This window comes from Hibiscus syriacus, unplaced genomic scaffold (assembly GCF_006381635.1).
Source record: "Hibiscus syriacus cultivar Baekdansim isolate YM2019G1 unplaced genomic scaffold, ASM638163v2 tig00112402_pilon, whole genome shotgun sequence".
Lineage (NCBI taxonomy): Eukaryota > Viridiplantae > Streptophyta > Magnoliopsida > Malvales > Malvaceae > Hibiscus > Hibiscus syriacus.
In genome coordinates, this window is record NW_024063323.1 from 1,430,143 (window position 1) to 1,449,821 (window position 19,679).

Genomic DNA, 19,679 nt, shown 5'->3' on the forward strand with positions numbered 1-19,679 from the left:
TCCAGACACACGGGTGAACAATTTTCAGGACTTCAGGTGCATGATTTGACAAAACACGATGAATCAAGCGGTTGGAGCCCCGCTTTCTCTAAGCGATTCTCACACGGATGATTTTTTGTCGGCATGTGATAATTGAAATCCAGGTTTAAACAAGTTCACAACATTTAATACCCATTCAGCTCTTCTTTCCTAAAATGCAATCCAAAGTTCTTTTTTTTCTAAGCGATTTGATTTTTTGTTGGTTCATTTAATAATTTCAGTGGTAAGGTTGAGTGTAGGGTGTTATTGTTAGCTATTCTATTTGGCTCAAGTTCATCTAGGAATTCGAATATAGTTGTTTTCCCCTGCCTTTTGATTTTATTTCTTTTGGTTTCTTATGAACATAAGTAAAGTAAATGGTGTATTTTATTTTTGAAATTTTAAAACTTCCGTTGTATGCTAATTTTGGGTAAATATGTGGAAACTATTACTAGCGTGCTATGGACTGAACAATCATTGAACTAATATTTAACATCTCAAACTTAGCAGCGTGTTTCGTTCAGTCATCGGTCAACCGTTTATGAGATTTTAGAGGCCTAATACGAATTTAAAAATTGAATCTTTAACAACAAGTATAAATATTTTTAACAATAAATAAAAATAAATTAATTAATTTTAATCTGTAAATTATACTTTTTTATTGTGTTCAACAAACTATTTAACCCAAAACAATTAACACAAAACAATGTTTGTCCTTAAACATGCTGCAATTCAAAATTCAAGATCCTTTCAATCAAACCAAAATGAAGTAAAAAGTGATTTGTTCATGATATTCATTTTTACAAACCAACACAAGTAATCAATCACATCATTAATTTCATGATATCAAGATGAAATAATATTTAATACACTCATCAATAATTTACTCAATATGGCTGGAAGGTGTTTAAGGGGAACATCAACACTCAAGTCAATGTAATGGTTAACAGTAGAAACTAAAAAGGAAATAGCAGGAAATTAACAGAGGTTTAGAGAAGATCATATAGAAAACAAAGTAGAGAGCAGCAAATAAGCAAAACAAGAACAATAAAAGAAATAAAGAATGACAGAGAGAAGGAAACTAAACAATTCATTCATCATATATTTCTCATCCTTTTCCCCTAAAACATAATAAGTTTTATAACCAATAAAGCCTAAAATCCGAAAGCCCACTAAAATATTTATTTATTTATAAAAGCTTATTACAATATTCCCCCTTTCCAAAAAAATTCTTGACCCCAAGGATTACGAGACCCATTGTTTCCCTTCAAGAGTCTCGGCATAGTCAACAAACTCCTCTGGTTCATTCTCAACCTTGACACCTTCCACAAGCAGTTGATATAATTGAGACTTCATTCAACGATGACCAGGAGTACACTTAGCAGGACACCAGAAACATAATCCTTTTCTTTTCGTCTGTCCTCATTATCAAGTTGTAACAACGGGCTGTCCAAATCTTTAGCTCCATTTTGAATTGTCATCCTCGAAGAAGATCCATGTCCTCTTGGAGTAGCAGCCCCACTCCTTACGTCGACATTAATAGTTCCATTACCAGCCTTCGAAAACCTTACAGACTGATCAACAAGCAAAACATAATCATTTAAGTTGGGTACTGGTGGAGGACGAAATGGTGACACATGTGATGAATGTGAAATCGAGTATAATATTATTTCTAATTATCTAGCCTTGTGAAAGGATTCCAACAAATCACGAGGCCTAAACAACTTCAATTATTCACTAATATCTCATTTCAACTTGCTAAAAAAAAACCGGAGAGCATAGTCATCCAGAAATTGAATTTAGTTTAAAATACAAATAAAGGCATCATATAATATTGTTCGACAATACATTCTTGTGTAAGGGACATTAACTCCTCCATCGGATCCTGAAACCCCTCCGGTGCAAACCTATTTCTCATGAATTGTAAATATTATGGCCAAGTTACAATGCCCCCATGATTTCAAATCAGAAATTGATGCCATTGTAATGCCTTTCCCTCTAAATGTAATATCACCAATCAAATTTTGGCGTACTCTATTGTTGAATTAATGTTTTGATATAATAATAAATTGTAAAATTGATTTTGTATTTGATTGAATTTGTCAAAAAGTTATCAAAAATAATTCAAAGTCAAAATTAACTTGAAAAATATGTTTAAACATTTTCCAATTTAGTCAAACCTTTTCAAAAATTTACTCAATTATTTTAACCCTTTAAGGTCATGTTTCCAAAGATTTTTGGCTCAAATGATCGATCCCCTTGAAAAAGGATATATCCTTTAGATTCTAGTAAGTTTTGGATCGATCCCTTCACCAAAGGATTGATCCCTCATGGAAGAAAGATTGATCACTTCACCAAAAGGATATATCCCTCAATGAAAAGGGTCAATCCCTTTCTTTCAATAGTCAAATTATTTGAAAATGGATTAATCCTTTTCTGAAAGGATCGATCCTTTTGCATTAAATGCTATTTTTAGTTGTAAGTAATGACTATAATGACTCTCAATGGCTCTAAACAACTAGAATTGATGGATAACGTATAAATTGAAGGTCAAAGCATCCCAAGGTAAAAAAGAACCACATTAAACCAACTTACCAATATCAAAGTACTATTTTCTTCTTAATTTGTCAATTTTTTTGTTGTAAACACACTTGTGAGCTACATTGTTTATTTTTCTCAAGTGCGAATCGGGTGAGTGCTTAAATTTGTGCAAACATATTTGTCTTGTGAGATTTTCTCATTTATTTGCTTTATTTGTATTTACTCTTTGGGAGAGTGTGTATTCAATGTCTTGGGGTATAAACTTTGAAGTGATTGTAAGGTTACACCTTGTTCTTAAAGGTAAGAAAACCTAGTGGATTTGAGGAATCCTTAGTGTGGATGCTAAGGTAGTGAATGCATATTTTGGTTGATAAAGTTGAATCACTCTAAATCGTTGTGCAAAAGTTTTATTTTTCGATCGCTTCCACCACAATTTTTAAAAGGCCAATTCAGCTTCCTCTTGGAGTATTTTGATTGTTCATAAGAACTAACAATTGATATCAAAACGGGTCTCTATTAACTGTTTAACAACCTTGAGAAGGTCCTAGGAGGGCTCTATCAACTTATACAATTAACCAAGAAACGTGGCTTCAACCTCCAGATCCTATTACATTTAAGATTCACAACTGGTTAACAAGCCACCATATTTCAATGGAGGAAATTATGCCAATTGGAAGAAAAAGATTATTGTCTTCATTCAAGAAAATGATCTAGGGGCTTGGAATTTCATCATAAAAGGTTAATCTACTCCAACCAATGATATGAAAGATTAAAGTGAAGAAGAGAAGAAGTTCCAACTCAATGCTAAGGCCATGTACATGTTTTTGTGCACTAGGCCTGGATGAATTGGAAGAGTCTCCTATTGTTCAAATTCTAAAGCGATTTGGGGCAAACTCTAATTCACTTATTAAGGAACCGATGAAGTGAGAGAAATAAAAATCGATCTTCTCAATCATAACCATGAGAACTTCAAGATGAAACTAGATGAAGACATCAAAGTTATGATTGATAGATTTTTCGTAATTCTCAACAGCCTCAAGAGATATGGAGAGGTCATCCCTAATGAAAAGCTTATGATGAAGATGATTTACTCTCTTCCAAAGTCTCGGTAATCGAAAAAGATAGGTTCATTGAAGCAAAGAACTTAAAGTCTCTCACTCTTGATGAGCTTATTGGTTCCTTGCTCACTTGTGAGTTATGGTAAAAGAGGAGGAGAAAGAAGAATAAAAGAAAGAAGAGAAGAAAGAAAATAAAAACCAAGTTGATGTTGCTTTAAGATCCTTTACACATAAAGAATGCAATTCAGATGGAGAAGATGAAGAGAATGTCAAACTCTTCAAGAGATTTGAACGACTCATGTCATCAAAAGATAAAGATACTAAGCATGAGTGAAATAAGGAAAAATATAACATCATATGCTACAATTACCAAAAATCAAGACATGTGAAGTATAGTTGTTCCTAATTGAAGAACAAGGGATCAAGTAAGACGAAGAAGAAGGCTTTTGTTATTACTTAGAGTGATGAGGACATCACCAACAATAAAGATGATGAAGTAGCCAACCTTTTCCTTCTGGCTATCCAAGAAGATTCAAAGGTATATTCTTACTCAAATGAATTACATTCATATTCTTTTGATGAAGATGCTTATGATGAATTGGTTTTGGAATTTGATACCATTAATTCGAAATAAAAGAAAATAATTCTCTTTTAAAAGCAAATTGGATTTTGAAAATAAAAAAAATTAAAATTTGAAAAAAGGATTTAGATTTTTCAAAAATTAAAATTGAACAATTTGAGAAAGAAAATCTTGATTTGAGAAAACACGCTTGGAATTTAAAAAATAAAAAGAAAAAAATTATTTCTAAGGATTCATCAAAGTAAATAATGGCAAAATGTTCACATTTCCATTATCATTGACATACATCACATACTTGTCCTATAAAGAAAATAAAATTTTATAAAGGTAGACAAGTATGAGTTTCTAAGGTAACTAGGGGCATTGAAACTAGCACTCAAGGACCCAAAGAAATTTGGGTATCATAAATCAAGTAAATGTCTCCTATAGGTGTGTTGGAGGAATGGTGAGTAATGTTAAGCAATGTGAAAGCTATAGACACCAAAAGGAATTACACTTGCAGAAGTTTAGACATAACAAGTCAACATTGATTCAAGTGGTGAAAAATTTTAATTTCATGTAAATTATGTGATTTTATATGTAACACCCCAATTTAGGGGCTAAATTTAAGAAAATATAAATTGGTGGATTTAATTTGGTATTTTGAAAGAAATAAGGGATTAAATTGTAAGATTTCAAAGTTGACAGACCGTGTTAAGAAGTGCAGGAAGTTCAGTGGCTAAACTCTTGGTTTAGCCATTTTTAATTATGAGATGTTATAAACCCCCCAGACTCCCGTATGTTTCTGGAAAATTTTCCAGTTTTCCTCTCCCGTTCTCCCTACTTCCAACTCCGATCTACTCGCCGTCCGACCTCCAAACGACAAGCCGAAACAACCATCGTGTTCGTTGTCAACCGAGGAACAAAACCCCTCAAACCTTTCGTCGTGAATCATCGCCGTTCGTCGTGAATTTCAGTCGGAAGTATCGTCGGTAATAACTCGGTTTTAGTTAGTTTTCATCGATTCACGACGATCGGGTCATCCGTTTACGACACCTCCCGCACCATCGTGTTCCTTGTGCCGTTCCGAGTCCACCGGTGTTCTCCTTTTTCTCCGGCGGCGGCGGCGCGTTGGGAGGTGAACCGGTCAAACTTCCCGATTTGATGAAATCGAGCTCTCCGCCGTTCAAAATTGTGAACCGAGCTTTGTAAGTATCTCGAAATCGCTCAAAATAATTTTTAGAAATTTTTCCGGGATTTTATCACTGTTCACGCGCCCCCACGCGCCGCCACTGCGCGTGGGGAAGGGAAAAGTGACCGGTTTGACCGGTTTTGGAACTGTTTTGACCGGTTTGACCGGTCATAACCCGACCCGACCCGTTGACCCGACCCGACCCGTTTACCCGACCCGTTGACCCGACCCGACCCGTTGACCCGACCCGTTGACCATTGACCGGAGTTGACCACTGTTGACCAAAACTTTGACCGGCTTTGATCGGGCATTAAACGGCCTTTGACTTCGACCGAGTATACCTATCCTGACATTTTTCGACGTTCCAAATCCGATTCCGATGTCCGTTTTTCGAAATTCGAACCCGAAGGCCTCGAAATTGTCAGTCAAACCCGTTGACTTTGAATTTGACCGAAAATTCCAAATTTCTGAAAAGTCATATTTTATGCTTTCGATGTCCTGAATCCGAATCCGAAGTCCGTTTTGCCAAATTCGAGCTCGGTAAGCCGTCTTTCACTGATTTATCACCCGATTCGATCCGTTTATCGTAATTAAGCTCCGTTTCTGATATAATTTATGTTGATATGTATCTGAGGAATTATTGGAAGTTGAATTGAAGATCAAAGGCGTTCGAATGGAATTTTTATGGTCGATCAGTATTGCACGAAAATCGAGGTAATACTTTACTACCTCTTTATGCTTTATGGAACATGTTGATATTGGAAAATGCATGAATAAGATAATGTTGGTCACTTTTGTGGAGTTGAATAATTTATTCACTCGATATGAATGTGGTAGAAATTCTGTAACTGAATACGGATCGAATGACTAAGATAAGAGATTGATAATTGTTAGAATTAAATTACAAGTTTGTGATTGGTGATAAAGAAATCAGCTCTGGATTTGTAACTTATATTTTATATCATCAAGGGTTAAATGTTAAAGATACTTGGATGAAAAATTATGAGAATACTCCGATATGGTAAAATTACGAAATTACCCTTATGTTGGAAAATGATAAGAATTGCCCCTGGAAGTTGGTTAATAACTCTGAAAAGACATATTGATCCGATATAACTACTGATGTGCATAAGAAATGTTAGTTTTATTTGGAAATTATGGATAACCGGTTTTAATCCTATGAGAGTTTGTGAAGGAATCATTTCAAAATCAAAGAATGTTCGGGAAAGCAATTGATCATAGGATCTCTAAATTATAATTATTTCGTTAAGTGCTAATATTGAAATTATTTGGTTAAGAAATTACGAAAATGCCCTTGAGAGATAAAATAGTCTGAATTGACCCTGAATGAGAGAGTACTTTGAGGATTTGTACTTAACTCGATTAAGTACGAATTTAATTGTTAAGATCCTGTCTTTGTACAGAAAAATTTATAATATTCCGTTTGTAAAATCTGAGAAGACACTTGACCCGAAAATATTCGAATAAGGGGTAAATACTTGAAGAGTAATTTATTGGAGGTATTCTGCTGACAGAATTGTTCGAAAGGACTGAAGTAAATGATAAGATTGAATTAAATAATAAGACCGGATGGAAGGAAATGATTGAAATATTCTAGAATTATAAAATGACCAAATTACCCCTGGAATGGAAATAACTCAAGAATGTCACCAAGCTCAGGAATGAATGGATATACTCAAGCTTTGAAATGAATAGAAAAAAAATGTTAAGCACCAAAATGACCAAAATGCCCTTATGACCTAGAATAAGTAAATGTCTTGGATTAATTAAGAAATCCAAATAAACATGGATGTTGTGCTACCAGTAAAGTTGTGAAACGCAACTTAAGTGATTAACCAACGTTAGTACTATATCATTACCTGAATGATATAAGTATCACTTGAATGTTTGTTCATCAGCTCAAATTTGGATCGATGATAATTCTGGAAGTACTTGGCGCAGCTCAACTCTAGAGCGCATACAGTACTAATAAGTGAGTAGTCGTTAGTCAAATCAACCACGAATACCAGAATGACTTTATTATATGAATAAATTGAAATGAAATGTAGTACAACGTGTATTTGAAATTCAGAAACGTCTGAATTATTCTGGAAAACTTTAAAGTAATCGAGATAGACTTGCTTACCAAACGAACTAAGTAACATCAATGAGTAAGGATTAAATAGGTGATTTGATGAGTTTGGAAACACTGTTGAACTTACATGATGAATTGTCATTATGGGTTATGAGCCATGGATCAAGTACGTCAGTATTTCCTGATATTGTTGAAACGTGGAAATGAAATAAAGACCGTTGGAAGATTTATTCAGTGATGATTATGGGGATGATCTATGGATCTGCACTATGGTATTAAAGAGTGAATACACTGGAAGGATAATGAATTGACTTGTTGACATGCATCAGTTTGAGACTTGTGTAACTCGAGTTGTTTGATAATATGATCGATAGTCGTAGATTGTAAATGACTTGAATCTTCGATTCTATATTTCATCTAAAATCACTTCGGTCATGTTTGAAAAAAAAAACAAGTAACGCAGATGGAAAAGATTCTGAATATCTCATTTGGTTCAATTGGGCTGAAATCCTATGAATTTAAAGTATATTCCTGAATACCCCTGATTGTTTGGGTAATGGAATCACTCGCAGTAAATCTGAATTTAGAATTATTATGTATAAAGGTTCCTGAACGTTTTCCTAAAGCACACGAAAATATAGTGGGATTCTAATGTATCAACATTAAATGTCTGGCTAGATCGGTTAGTAATCGATTCTCCTCAATAGGACCTTGTTCCAGGAATTCGATCAAATTTCATATGTTTCATGTTATCCAAAATGATAACTACAATGGCCTCTGGAAATACTGGGATTCTCTAGTGTGTTCCCTACTTATTATTGAACTGTTTTATTGGTTTTAATATGTGGTACACCGAATTCATTGGTTATTGTTTTATGGATGCACCAATTTAATGTGACAATTTATGGAATATGGTTTCTATCTAATTTTTGTTTTGAAATGGTATATGATTACCATGTTTTTGGATTTATGGAATTTATGTCACGGTGCAATCGAATTTTGGAATTGAATTACGATGGAATAGCTCTGATCAAGCTAACTGGGCCTAATGTGACTCTTGAGGGCCCCAAGATGTTTCATTAGGTCGGCTTTCCTTTGCTGTGTGCTTAGGGTAAGCTATATGGACGTATTGACTTGGGCTTAAGGATACAAGCTTCAGAGCCTATCCTTAAGTCGGCTTTCTTTTTGCTATGTGCATAAAGTAAGCTATATGGAAAATAATTTTGACAAATACTGATGGTGTACCAGAAAAGGGTTTAAACTATGATTTTCAAAAGTTAAACTCTTTTACAAAATTGTGAGATTTACTAGACTATGATTTGTACCTATTATGATTTTATTATACTGTTGGAACACACTAGACATCCTATTCGATCTCCTGAAAATGTCATACTTTGAAAGGTTTCTTATGAACTGAGATTCATGGCTTCTACTCGATGAACTTCTAAGGGAACCCCAAATTATTCTGCAAGCTGGTATACATATGATTCAATAAGGAAATTATATGGCTTTCCATTTATCTACATGTCATGTAGCATCATCTGGTAGTTCTGTATTACTGAGCTTTCCAAAGCTCACTCTATTACTCACCTTTTCAGGTTAACACAATTGTACCAGTGCATCTATCGACTTCAGTAAGGGAGTTCTTCCGGCGTGGTTGCAGAGTATGGTACTTGTGATTAGGGGGCATGTAATTGTATTTTGATTTATATACGAGTTTGGAAATCTGTTTTATTTTTAAATAGTGATAAATTATTTTATAAGTTTACATGTTCTGATAAAAAGTTTTAAAATTTCCGCTATTTTTACGGTGGGTCGCTCCGGTGACCCTAATGTGACTTCCCGAATCGGATCGGGCTTCCCACATCGGTTTGGGGTGTTACATTATATGTTTATACACATTATTGTGTCTCTACATAGTGTTTATGCAATTAGTTAAGAGGAATTATTATTGCATGAGTTGTATTTTTATGGCTAATATGCTTATGTTGATGATGTTTTCCTTAAATTTGTAATATTTGATTGTTATTGAAAAATCATGTTCTCCATGCTTTATATTTGATCATATGTTTTTATTTTGAGAATATGATGTTTAAATGTAGGAAAATTGAATATATACATGTTTAGGATCTTTAAAGTCATTGTATGTTTGTGTGACTTGATTTGAACTTTAGATGTGCAAATTATGGACTAAATTGATCAATGATAAAAATTTCAATAATTTGATTTTTTCAAGTTGATATTCATGCACATTAAGTATCCTCTAAGTCAATAAGATTAATTACCTATCAATAGTATGACTTAGGTTGCATCAAATTTGAGTTAAGTGTCATTGGATTCGATCCTTGGAATAAAAATACAAAATTCTAGAAAAAGGATTGATCCCTTGGCAAAAAGGATCGATCCCTTTTTGTGATGGATCTATCCTTTTAGGCCAAAATTGTCTGGGGGGAAGGGGAATTATTTTTAAGCTTATTCAAGCCACATATCACCCACAAAGCCTCCACTTTAACCAAACACTCTTAAAACACCCAAAAATCAAGTTTTCAACAAAAATAGTCGATTCAAATCAATTCAAAAGGGGTTTTGAGTGATTTTCTTCTCTAATTATCCCCTTTAACGCATCATTCTTATTCTTCTAAATAAACCAACACATTTGGGTAAGAAATTTTCAAAATCCTAACTTTTCAATTTTTAAAATTCGAATAAATTGAGTTGAATCAGGTGGTTAGAGAATGTTTATTCATTGCAAATATTGTTTTTTTATTGCAAGGAGCATTAAATTTTTTTTTTCAAAAATTCAATTTTTCATTTTACACCCACAAGGTGTTTGATAGAAGTCTCCAACCAAAACCATCTTCAAAATCCATTTGGCCATACACCCTTTTCCAACTAAATTTCGATTTTAATTATTCCTAAAAATCATTTTTAATGTCCTTCAAATATCTATTTTGGCCCAAACTCATTTTCTATTAAATATTTTTCAAAATACATAAGAGAAAGACCATGAATTCAAAAGGGAAATCCTCAAGCAACCCTCAAGTTACTTCTTGGATTGACCAATGTTTTAAAACTTATAAAGCCCATGAGTTATATGATTCATTATATATAAATCTTTCGATCAAGGATACCTGAAAAATCAATTTTGAATTTTTAAGACAAATTGGGTTTTCCTTATGAGCAAAACTTATAGGATATGATTTTTTATTAGCTTCCATGGTCCTATATATCCTTCTTTGGTTTAGGAATTTTTACTCAAATACTCGTGTGTCATCTGTTTCTCATGATGGCACCATTTATTGTACCATTGTTTCACACCTTATGGATCATACTGCCACCATCACCGCCGACCTCATCGTTCAATCTTTTGACCTTTCCCTTACCAGTGATAACAATGAAAAAGGCCATTTTCCTCTCGATACGCGTCTTAAAAATAATAGAGTTACCCTTTTATCCTTACACAATCGCTTGATTTATCTTATCTTCACCCTTTGCATTCGTGCTTGTGGCACAAAATTCTCTACCATTTGTGAAACTGACTATTGGTTGATGTAGTGAGCGTGATCAAGTAGAATACTTAACCAAACCTTGTGTACATGATGCACCTTTACCATATGTTCTAGCTACTTGGTATCTACACTTCTTACGAGCTCAACACATTCCCTTTCGGTAACAATACCATTGGTCATGCTACCATAGAAATGATCGGCTACATAGAGAAGTCCGATGGATCCATGTGTAGGGTCCATAGTCACTCCGAGGAGCCTATATATGATGACCACAATAGAGACAAGTAGATGAATGATTCTCTTAATGAATATGATGGAGAGGAGCCTGAGAGAGTGACTCTTGTAGGCCTGACACCTTCTATAGCTTTCTTTTGAGATTTTTGGGAGAGGATGCTTCAGTCAATCGCATCTCTCTAAGGTCATGTTAGTGCATGCTTTTGAGGGGAGGATGCTTCAATCACTCTGATCCTCAAGAAGTTATGCCAATCTCACTCCTTACTCCGTTCACTTTTCTTTTTCTTTACCTATGCGTGAAACAATCACACACTAAGTATACACTTAGTGAGATATTATAAATAAATAATAAAGCATATCAATATAGAAAATATTATATAAACCATTATACAAAATATTCCTTAAAATATAATTAGAACATGTAAACAGACTTAATAAAGTCTTTCATTCATCAGAAACTTGAAAAATGACAATTGTCATATAAACACATAATCTCATATCAGTTTATTCAATGAAAGCTTTACTTTCAATGAATCGGTGAACCTGCAATATTCAATCCATTTAAACCATAGCCCAATGTATAACAAATGAGATTACAAGGTACATGAGTGAGACGAGTATGTATAATATGCAGTCGCAACTGCCATAAATAAATTACACTCTTAGTGCCGGACAGAAGTATAAGTAATGTAAACCACAATTTCCCTATACTAAAATCAATAATCAGATATGGTAATTCATAACGTCAAAACATCATGAATCCCATAATGCACATATAGTGCCAGAAAGATGTACATGAATGTGTTAATACAAAATCTATGATCACTCCACCTTATGACATGCCAATTGTACCAATAACTCTCAACGCACATACAGTGGGCTTTTTATTCAAAATCAAATATTATTCATTTTATCAAAAATATCCATAAATACTAGTATATAACATTTATCATAAATCGTGCATTGGGTAGTTCATACCCAAAATCATTCCAATGTCATTTGGAAAAATATCATGAAAATATATCATATTAAAATTATAATCTTTCTCATTCGAAAACATTCAAGGTTGACTCATCGTAATCTTTCACGTGTCATATATAATAATATAGGTAAGAATGCACTCACCTGATGCCTCACTAATTTAATCTTACTATTGATACCCGTTTTACTCTTGTGTTTTTTCCTTTGCTATTGGCTTACTTTGATCTCGTGTTTTGTCATAATCTATACAAAAGTCATTTACACAACACAAACATTTCAAATCATATGTTAGTATCATACTAACATAGGCGCATACTAATAATAAAATTCATAAAAATTATTTCGATACTATATGCATTTCATAAAATTAATACTCACCGTAACACTTTAAAATACAACTTCAATCCTCCTAAAATTCATATAAACCAATAGCTCACATACTTCAAATTCCACAATCTAATCATTAAAATGAATTACTTCATAATTCATCATAACAATTACAATTTATTCAAAATGGTCCCTTGCCATTTAAATTTAAATTCAAATGACATAATCAAACATCCCAACAATGCATTTAAACATTACAAATCAACTTCATACCAATTTCCATTTGAAACCCAACTTTCATGCATTATGTGATTTAGTTCACAAACTTTTAAAACTTCCAAATTGGTCAAATCAACATTCCAAAGCATGTAGAATCATTCATACATTATTTCTAGCCTTACAAAAAATTTTCAATATTTTTACTCTATTTTTCATTCATTGTCGAATGTTATAGGGTAACTAAAGCATGTTTTCCAACTTGATGCAAGCATGAATTCAACCTCCAAACATCATTTCCACAAAAATTCAATCAGTTCCATATCAATTTACATTCATCATTAACCTTCCATAAAAAACCTACATAACCAAACTTTGATTTTACCATTTTTAATTGTTTTCAGTCATCATACAAGCATGAAAATGATTCCACAACATCAACTACATCAAAATCTAACCTTAAATCATAAAAACCTAATATCTCTTTCATCCATCCAATTAATGAACTTATGATTTCAAGCAAGGAAAAAATGAATAATTGATACCAAATGATAGAGAATTTCATGTAGGTTAATTTCCTATTTCATGCTTTCATCCAAGAACCTAATAAATTGGATTAAAAATGAAAAAGAAAAAAACTTCCTTACCCTACAATGGAGGTCACGGCAATGGAGAAATGAGGAAGAAGATGACTTGAAAATTCTTTAAAAATATCTTAGTACACTTGTTTAAAAATGAATCAAAAATGAATTAAAAATTCATTTAATGCAAAAAGATATTTTTACCCTTAAAATCTAATGAAAATTATCATGCCACATGTTCATGTCATAATCCTTACAAAATTAAGTCATATATGAACAAATATATTAATATTTTCCAACTTTGCCCTTATAGTTTTCCATAAATTACAATATTGTCATTTTAATCCTACGATCCCGATTTAACATGAAAAATCAACTTAAATCCAATGGTCCATGTTAAATTCTACTAATTTAAAATATGTAAATGAAATTATTAACCTTTTCCTATCATCATTATCTCAAAAATCTGATTTGATATGATTATTTAAATTTTTCTCAAACTTTATCGCTTTATTGCCTTTTATACAAACTCCATATCAAAAATCCAAGTAACACAAAACCATCACTCTTGGGGGTAAACTACTCATTTACGGTGCCAAAATACATAACTTTGAAAATTATACTTTGGTCCCTAAACTTTTCCAAAGTTTATACTTTGACCACTAAACTTACAAAATTTACATTTGGTCACCAACCAAAATTTTGGATATTACACTTACCATCCACTATGGATCTGTGAGGGTTAAGGAAAGAAAAAAGGAAAAAGAGAAAGGAGAAATGAGAAGATGAGGAGAAGAGATAAAACCCTTTAGGTTTTGTCTCCTACAAGTCATGCCTAACCCTATTCCAAATCCCCTAATAGAAACCTCATTTTCAACAATGAGATAATTATACCTTAGTCCTCATGCTTCACATTCTAAGAAAAATTCCCCTTTTTATGGCCATTCATGCCCAAAGTTGGCCCAATATTTCTTCATGGTCTAATGGGTTCATTTAAAACACATTTAGGTCAACCCAAAACAATTAACAAGGAATTTGGGGTGTTAAGAACCCAAATTAGGTGTAAAATAAAATAAATTGAGAGTATCAAATAATACCACTTTCTGGTATTCCCTCGACTAAGGGGAACAACATGTTATACCTTAGGAGAAATTCTAGAAAGCCAAATTCCACCAATAAAAACCATGTAATGATCACACGTTCCGAGTAGAGCATCTAGAAGTTCTCTCGAGAAAAAATACCCTCCGTCGGACTATCATTTAGAGCCCATAATACCTGCCTTTGATGCGATTTTGACAGTCAAATCTAATAGTTCATAGGCATATCTACATAGTTTGTCAACCTACTAGTAGACATAAGGACCCTAGGCTTGGCACGAGCCACCCTATGTTGGAGATATTTATAAATCAAAAGAAACAATAAGAGACTTCTTCTTCTTCTCTTCGAGCTCTCATCTACACCAACCATCTCATCTTCCATAGAAATACATCATCTAGAGTTTCTCTTTCACCCACTACGACCCTCCATCCTAATCAAAAGGAGTGAACCGTCAATGGCCGATGAGACTAAATATATTCCTATTAAAAATCATGATTTTAAAAAAATTAGCATTCAATAATTACACATTACATCAATTTAAATATAATTCTAAAAATCTAATTTTTTATCAAATAAATTAATATTGTTTAAACACAATTGTTGCTAACCTCACATTTGCCCATCTCATTCTTTCTGTTTAATATCAAATAAATTAATATTGTTTAAATAATTTATGAAATATTCAAATTAAAATATTAGTTTAATTAAATAATTACCAGCATAATAAATTTAGTATCTAAAAGTATGAATGAGAAGGCACACCAGATTGCACGTGTTTAGCAAAATTTGCAGCACCAGTGGGTTCGAGCCATTCTCAATCAATGACTCAGACCAGACACACCATTGTAGTCCCTATCAAAACAATGATAACACTTTTGGTCCACATGTCCAAACCGGCCACACAACTGGCATTGAGGACGATTATGATTACGCCCTCATCCCCGACCACGATAGCCATTCGACTGACCATGAGATAAATGACCCTGTGATGACCCAATATTAGTATCCTGAGTTCCATAAGAATCAGTTTCAGCAGCATCACCTTCTCGAGAGTGAATAACAAAATTTGCAGAAAAACCTTCACTCAAGAACACCTTCTGTCAAGCCTCGCAGTCTAACAACATTTCAGTAAGAACATCAAGAGAAAAGTTTTCTCGTGACGCAATTGCAATAATGGATTCAAACTCCATTGTAAGCCCAGCTAACACAACATTAACATGCTCTTGCTCAGTAACCACACTACCCGAAGCATTCAGCAAGTCACAAATGGATTTGACCTTAGCAAGATATTCCCTAATCATCAAACCAATCTTTTGCTGGGAATGAAGATTATGCCGGAGAGAAGAAATCTTAGCACTGGAGCGAGCACCAAATAGACGAGATATAGTATTCCAAATTGACATCGATGTTGTAAGCCCAGTCAAGTGAGGTAGAACTTTTGTACTCACAGTAGTCAAAAGCTAAGAAGCAAGCAATTTATCTTGCTGGCGATGAGCTGCAAACACCGGATTATCTTCAAGCTGGCCAGATGCATTAGAATGAATTCATATGGTCCAACAGAATCGGCCGAGATGAACCTCATCAACCCATAGCCATCAATTATCAAAGCAAATTGATGCTTCCAAAGAAGATAGGTGGATTCAGTGAGTTTAACTGTATCATGCTTTGGTATGTGTTGAATGCCAAACATACCTCGAGAAGCTCCCGGACTCGGGGAAGAAGCATTCGGGGACACATCCTCAAGATCACGAGTGGGATCAACCGTCAAATCGACCATGACACCAAGAATCACACGCGATATGAGAACTTAAACTTGTGCAGCTACTGGGATGAGGAAGAAACAGCGGAAGAAACACACCCAGTTATTGACGAAAGATACCATGATAAGATAGCACTTGAGCTATCTAAGAAAACAAGAAAGAAACTGAAATATTTATAATCTTTTATTAACAAGAAGTTGACTTCTCTTGAGTTAGAGAGCAGCTATTTATACTGGCAAGGAGAGAAGCATCTGCTGTATAACAAACTATTAACAACTCTCAACAACTTAACTACTTGTAACAACAAGCTAACAAACTATTCTAGAACTCACACAACACTTGCATAGGCACGTGTTCATAACACTAACATACCCATCTAAACACATAATTTTATAAAAAATAAATACTTTAATATTTTTTAACTAACTGCTGAAAAAACTAATTGAATAGATACGTGTACAAATTTTAATTCGAATATAAATATTCTACTCTTCTATTACCATTAATAATATCATTAGCGGCAAAATCCAATTGCCAAGTGTCATTCATTCATTTGCTTAACCTTTTCTTGAAGTTGCTACCCAATAAAAAACCCTCTTCTAACTCGCCCTTTCAACTTGGAGATCGTCATAATATCCAATGGCAATCCCTTCCGATTTCACTTGTCCCATTACACACAACGAGGACGGTCCAGCAAGCAGGTGCTTCATCAAGTTTCGTAACGAAGCTGTTCTCTCGCTTTACTCTCCTTACGTCATTTGTTTGGCTTCTGGATCTCTCAATATCGACGCCTTTCGCCATTGCATTTCCCAGGATGTGGCTTTTCTCAATGCTTTTGCTCGAGCGTGAGTCCTCTTCCTTTTTTGAAGAAATGTAATCATAAGCTTAAGTTCTTTGTTTCTTTTTCGTTGTTGGTTCTTTGTTTTGTGATCATATATAAAATTATATCCTTTCTTGGATAGTTTAATATTGGTTTTCATTTTCTTTTTATCTTTTACCGATGGGTGCATTTTGTGAATGGAATAAGCTACTTGGATTTTACATATGGAGACTGATACAGATTGGTTAGAAGAAACAGAAAATGAATTGATTTCTTGTTTCCTTCAATGTGGATTTTAGGTATGAATTGGCAGAAGATTGTGCAGATGATGACGATTAAAAGTTAGACATCTCGAAGATGAAGAACAGTATTTTAGATGCGCTAAATATGCATGATTCTATTGTAGAGGTATGATAAAAGGATTCTTTGTTTCTTTTGTCTACTGCATGTGCATGCTCAATTATTGGAAAAGTTAAATATATATAAAGGATATTGAGTTTCACTTTAGCCATTGCTTGTAGATCTAGAAAATATTATTTCTCGGACTGGTAATCTATAAGAGCTAACTGCATGCTCGATTGCAAGTTCATTGTACCATGTAAATCTTGATAATGCACGCATGCTCTTTGTTTGAAATTTGGAGTTGTGCAGGACTGGGGTTTAGATTCCATTAAAGACTACCCTATCCATCCCGCAACTTCAAAGTACACAGGAAACAGCTTCTGGGAAGGTCGGAGGATCGAAACCTATTGTGGCATTCACCACTAAATATGAGAAAACAAAACTTGCGGCATACATTCTGGGAACCATGACACCCTGCATGAGGTTGCATGGCTTTCTTGGTAAGGCGATAAATGAACTTCAAGATCGTAATGATAAAAACCACCCATACCAAAAGTGGATTTACTATTACTCTTGTGAGGATTTTCTGGTATGACATTGAACTGGATCCATTGTTCATTGTTGTCAGCTTGATTGGATCCTAATGGCTTCTTGATTCTTTGAATGTAGACATTGGTTCGGCAAACCGAAGACTTGATGGATAAACTTACAGTTGCTTTCACGGGGGTGGAACTAAACATCAATGAGAAGCTTTATCAACAAGGCCTGAAACTTGTAACCAAGTTCTTCTATGCTCAAGAGCTTACTCAACCCACCGTTGTTCCATTGACTAAGGAGCTTGACTCTATAAGAGATCACCTCGTTTTATTTTCCGATTTTGATCTTACTTGTTCGGTTCATGATTCAGCTGCCATTTTAGCAGAAATTGCAATAGTGACAGCCTCTAAATCGGATAAAAACCAACCTGAAGGTGAAATTACTAGCACGTTGGCTGCTGAGATGAGGAACAAATGGCGTGAGATTTCCAGAGAATACGCAAAAGAGTATGAACAATGCATAGAAAGCATTTTTCCATCTAAGAGAGGTACAGGTACAACATACTGCAATGCAACCTCAAACATCTTAACATTTTAGTTAGTTCCTTTGATGTTGATTCATTTACTTTATGTGGTTTCACAGTGAAGTTCAACTATGAAACTCTGCGCAGAGCACTTGAGAAAGTATCAGATTTCGAGAAAAGGGCAAATTCTACGGTGGTGGAGGCAGGGGTACTCAAGGGTCTAAAATTGGAAGACATTAAACGAGCTGGCGAACGAATGAGTCTTCAGGATGGTTGCATTAGTTTCTTTCAGAAAATCACAAAGAAGGAAAATCTTAATGCTAATATCCATATTCTTTCTTATTGCTGGTGTAGTGATCTCGTCCGAGCCGCGTTTTCTTCAGGTATGACCCCTTCTCCAGTAGGCTACATTATCATTGTATGATTTCATGCCTCTTGAGGGACTGAATGCGTCTTGTAAGCAGGGGGTTTAGATGTTGTGAACATACGTGCAAACGAATTCAGCTTCAAAGAATCTGGATCCACTGGTGAAATCGTCAGGAAAATTGAGACTCCGATTGACAAGGTTGAAGCTTTCAGTGAGATCCTACAAGGCGACAGTAGTGATAACAAGAGGAAGTTGACCGTGTTCATAGGAGACTCGGTTGGAGATTTGCTTTGTCTACTGAAAGCGGATATAGGAATTGTGATTGGTTTGAGTGAAAGCCTAAGAAGATTAGGCGATCATTATGGAGTTTCGTTTGTGCCATTCTTCCCTGCTTTGGTTAACAAGCAGAAGAAATGTGGTGCTCAAGGAAGCCAATGCCTTTGGAAGGCCGAATCAGGCCTTCTTTACACTGTCTCCACTTGGGATGAAATTCTTGCCTTTGTTTTGGGATATTAGATTTTTTTTTTTATTTTGATTTTCTTGAAAGGTCATTCTATTTTATCCTTGTCCAGAAGATGCAAGATGTGTTGGATAGAACGATTTACGGTTGGGGTCATTCTTTTTTACCCTTAAATACAAACATTTTGACAAATATTCTTTCTGTAAATAGCATCAGTTGAAATAAAAGTTGCAATTTTGCTCAAATATTATTGATAGTCTAATCCTACGGTTTCTTTTCTTATACAAGATAATATTTATTCAAAAACTGTTAACCACTTAATAATGATTGCTTATACACGTGACATACGTGATGCTCGAATCCGAAACGTCAAGAGTAAAAACATTGTTCTTCTTTTACTTTATATGATCTAATTATGTTATTAAATATAAAAATAAACCAATATATATATTATTGCAAAT

The 19,679-nt window shown here is 34.2% G+C and overlaps 1 pseudogene; it reads left to right on the top strand.

The window, feature by feature from the left end:
- The first annotated feature begins 16,808 nt into the window (after nt 1–16,808).
- On the top strand, nt 16,809–19,274 carry LOC120179127 (annotated as a pseudogene).
- The last annotated feature ends 405 nt before the right edge of the window (nt 19,275–19,679 follow it).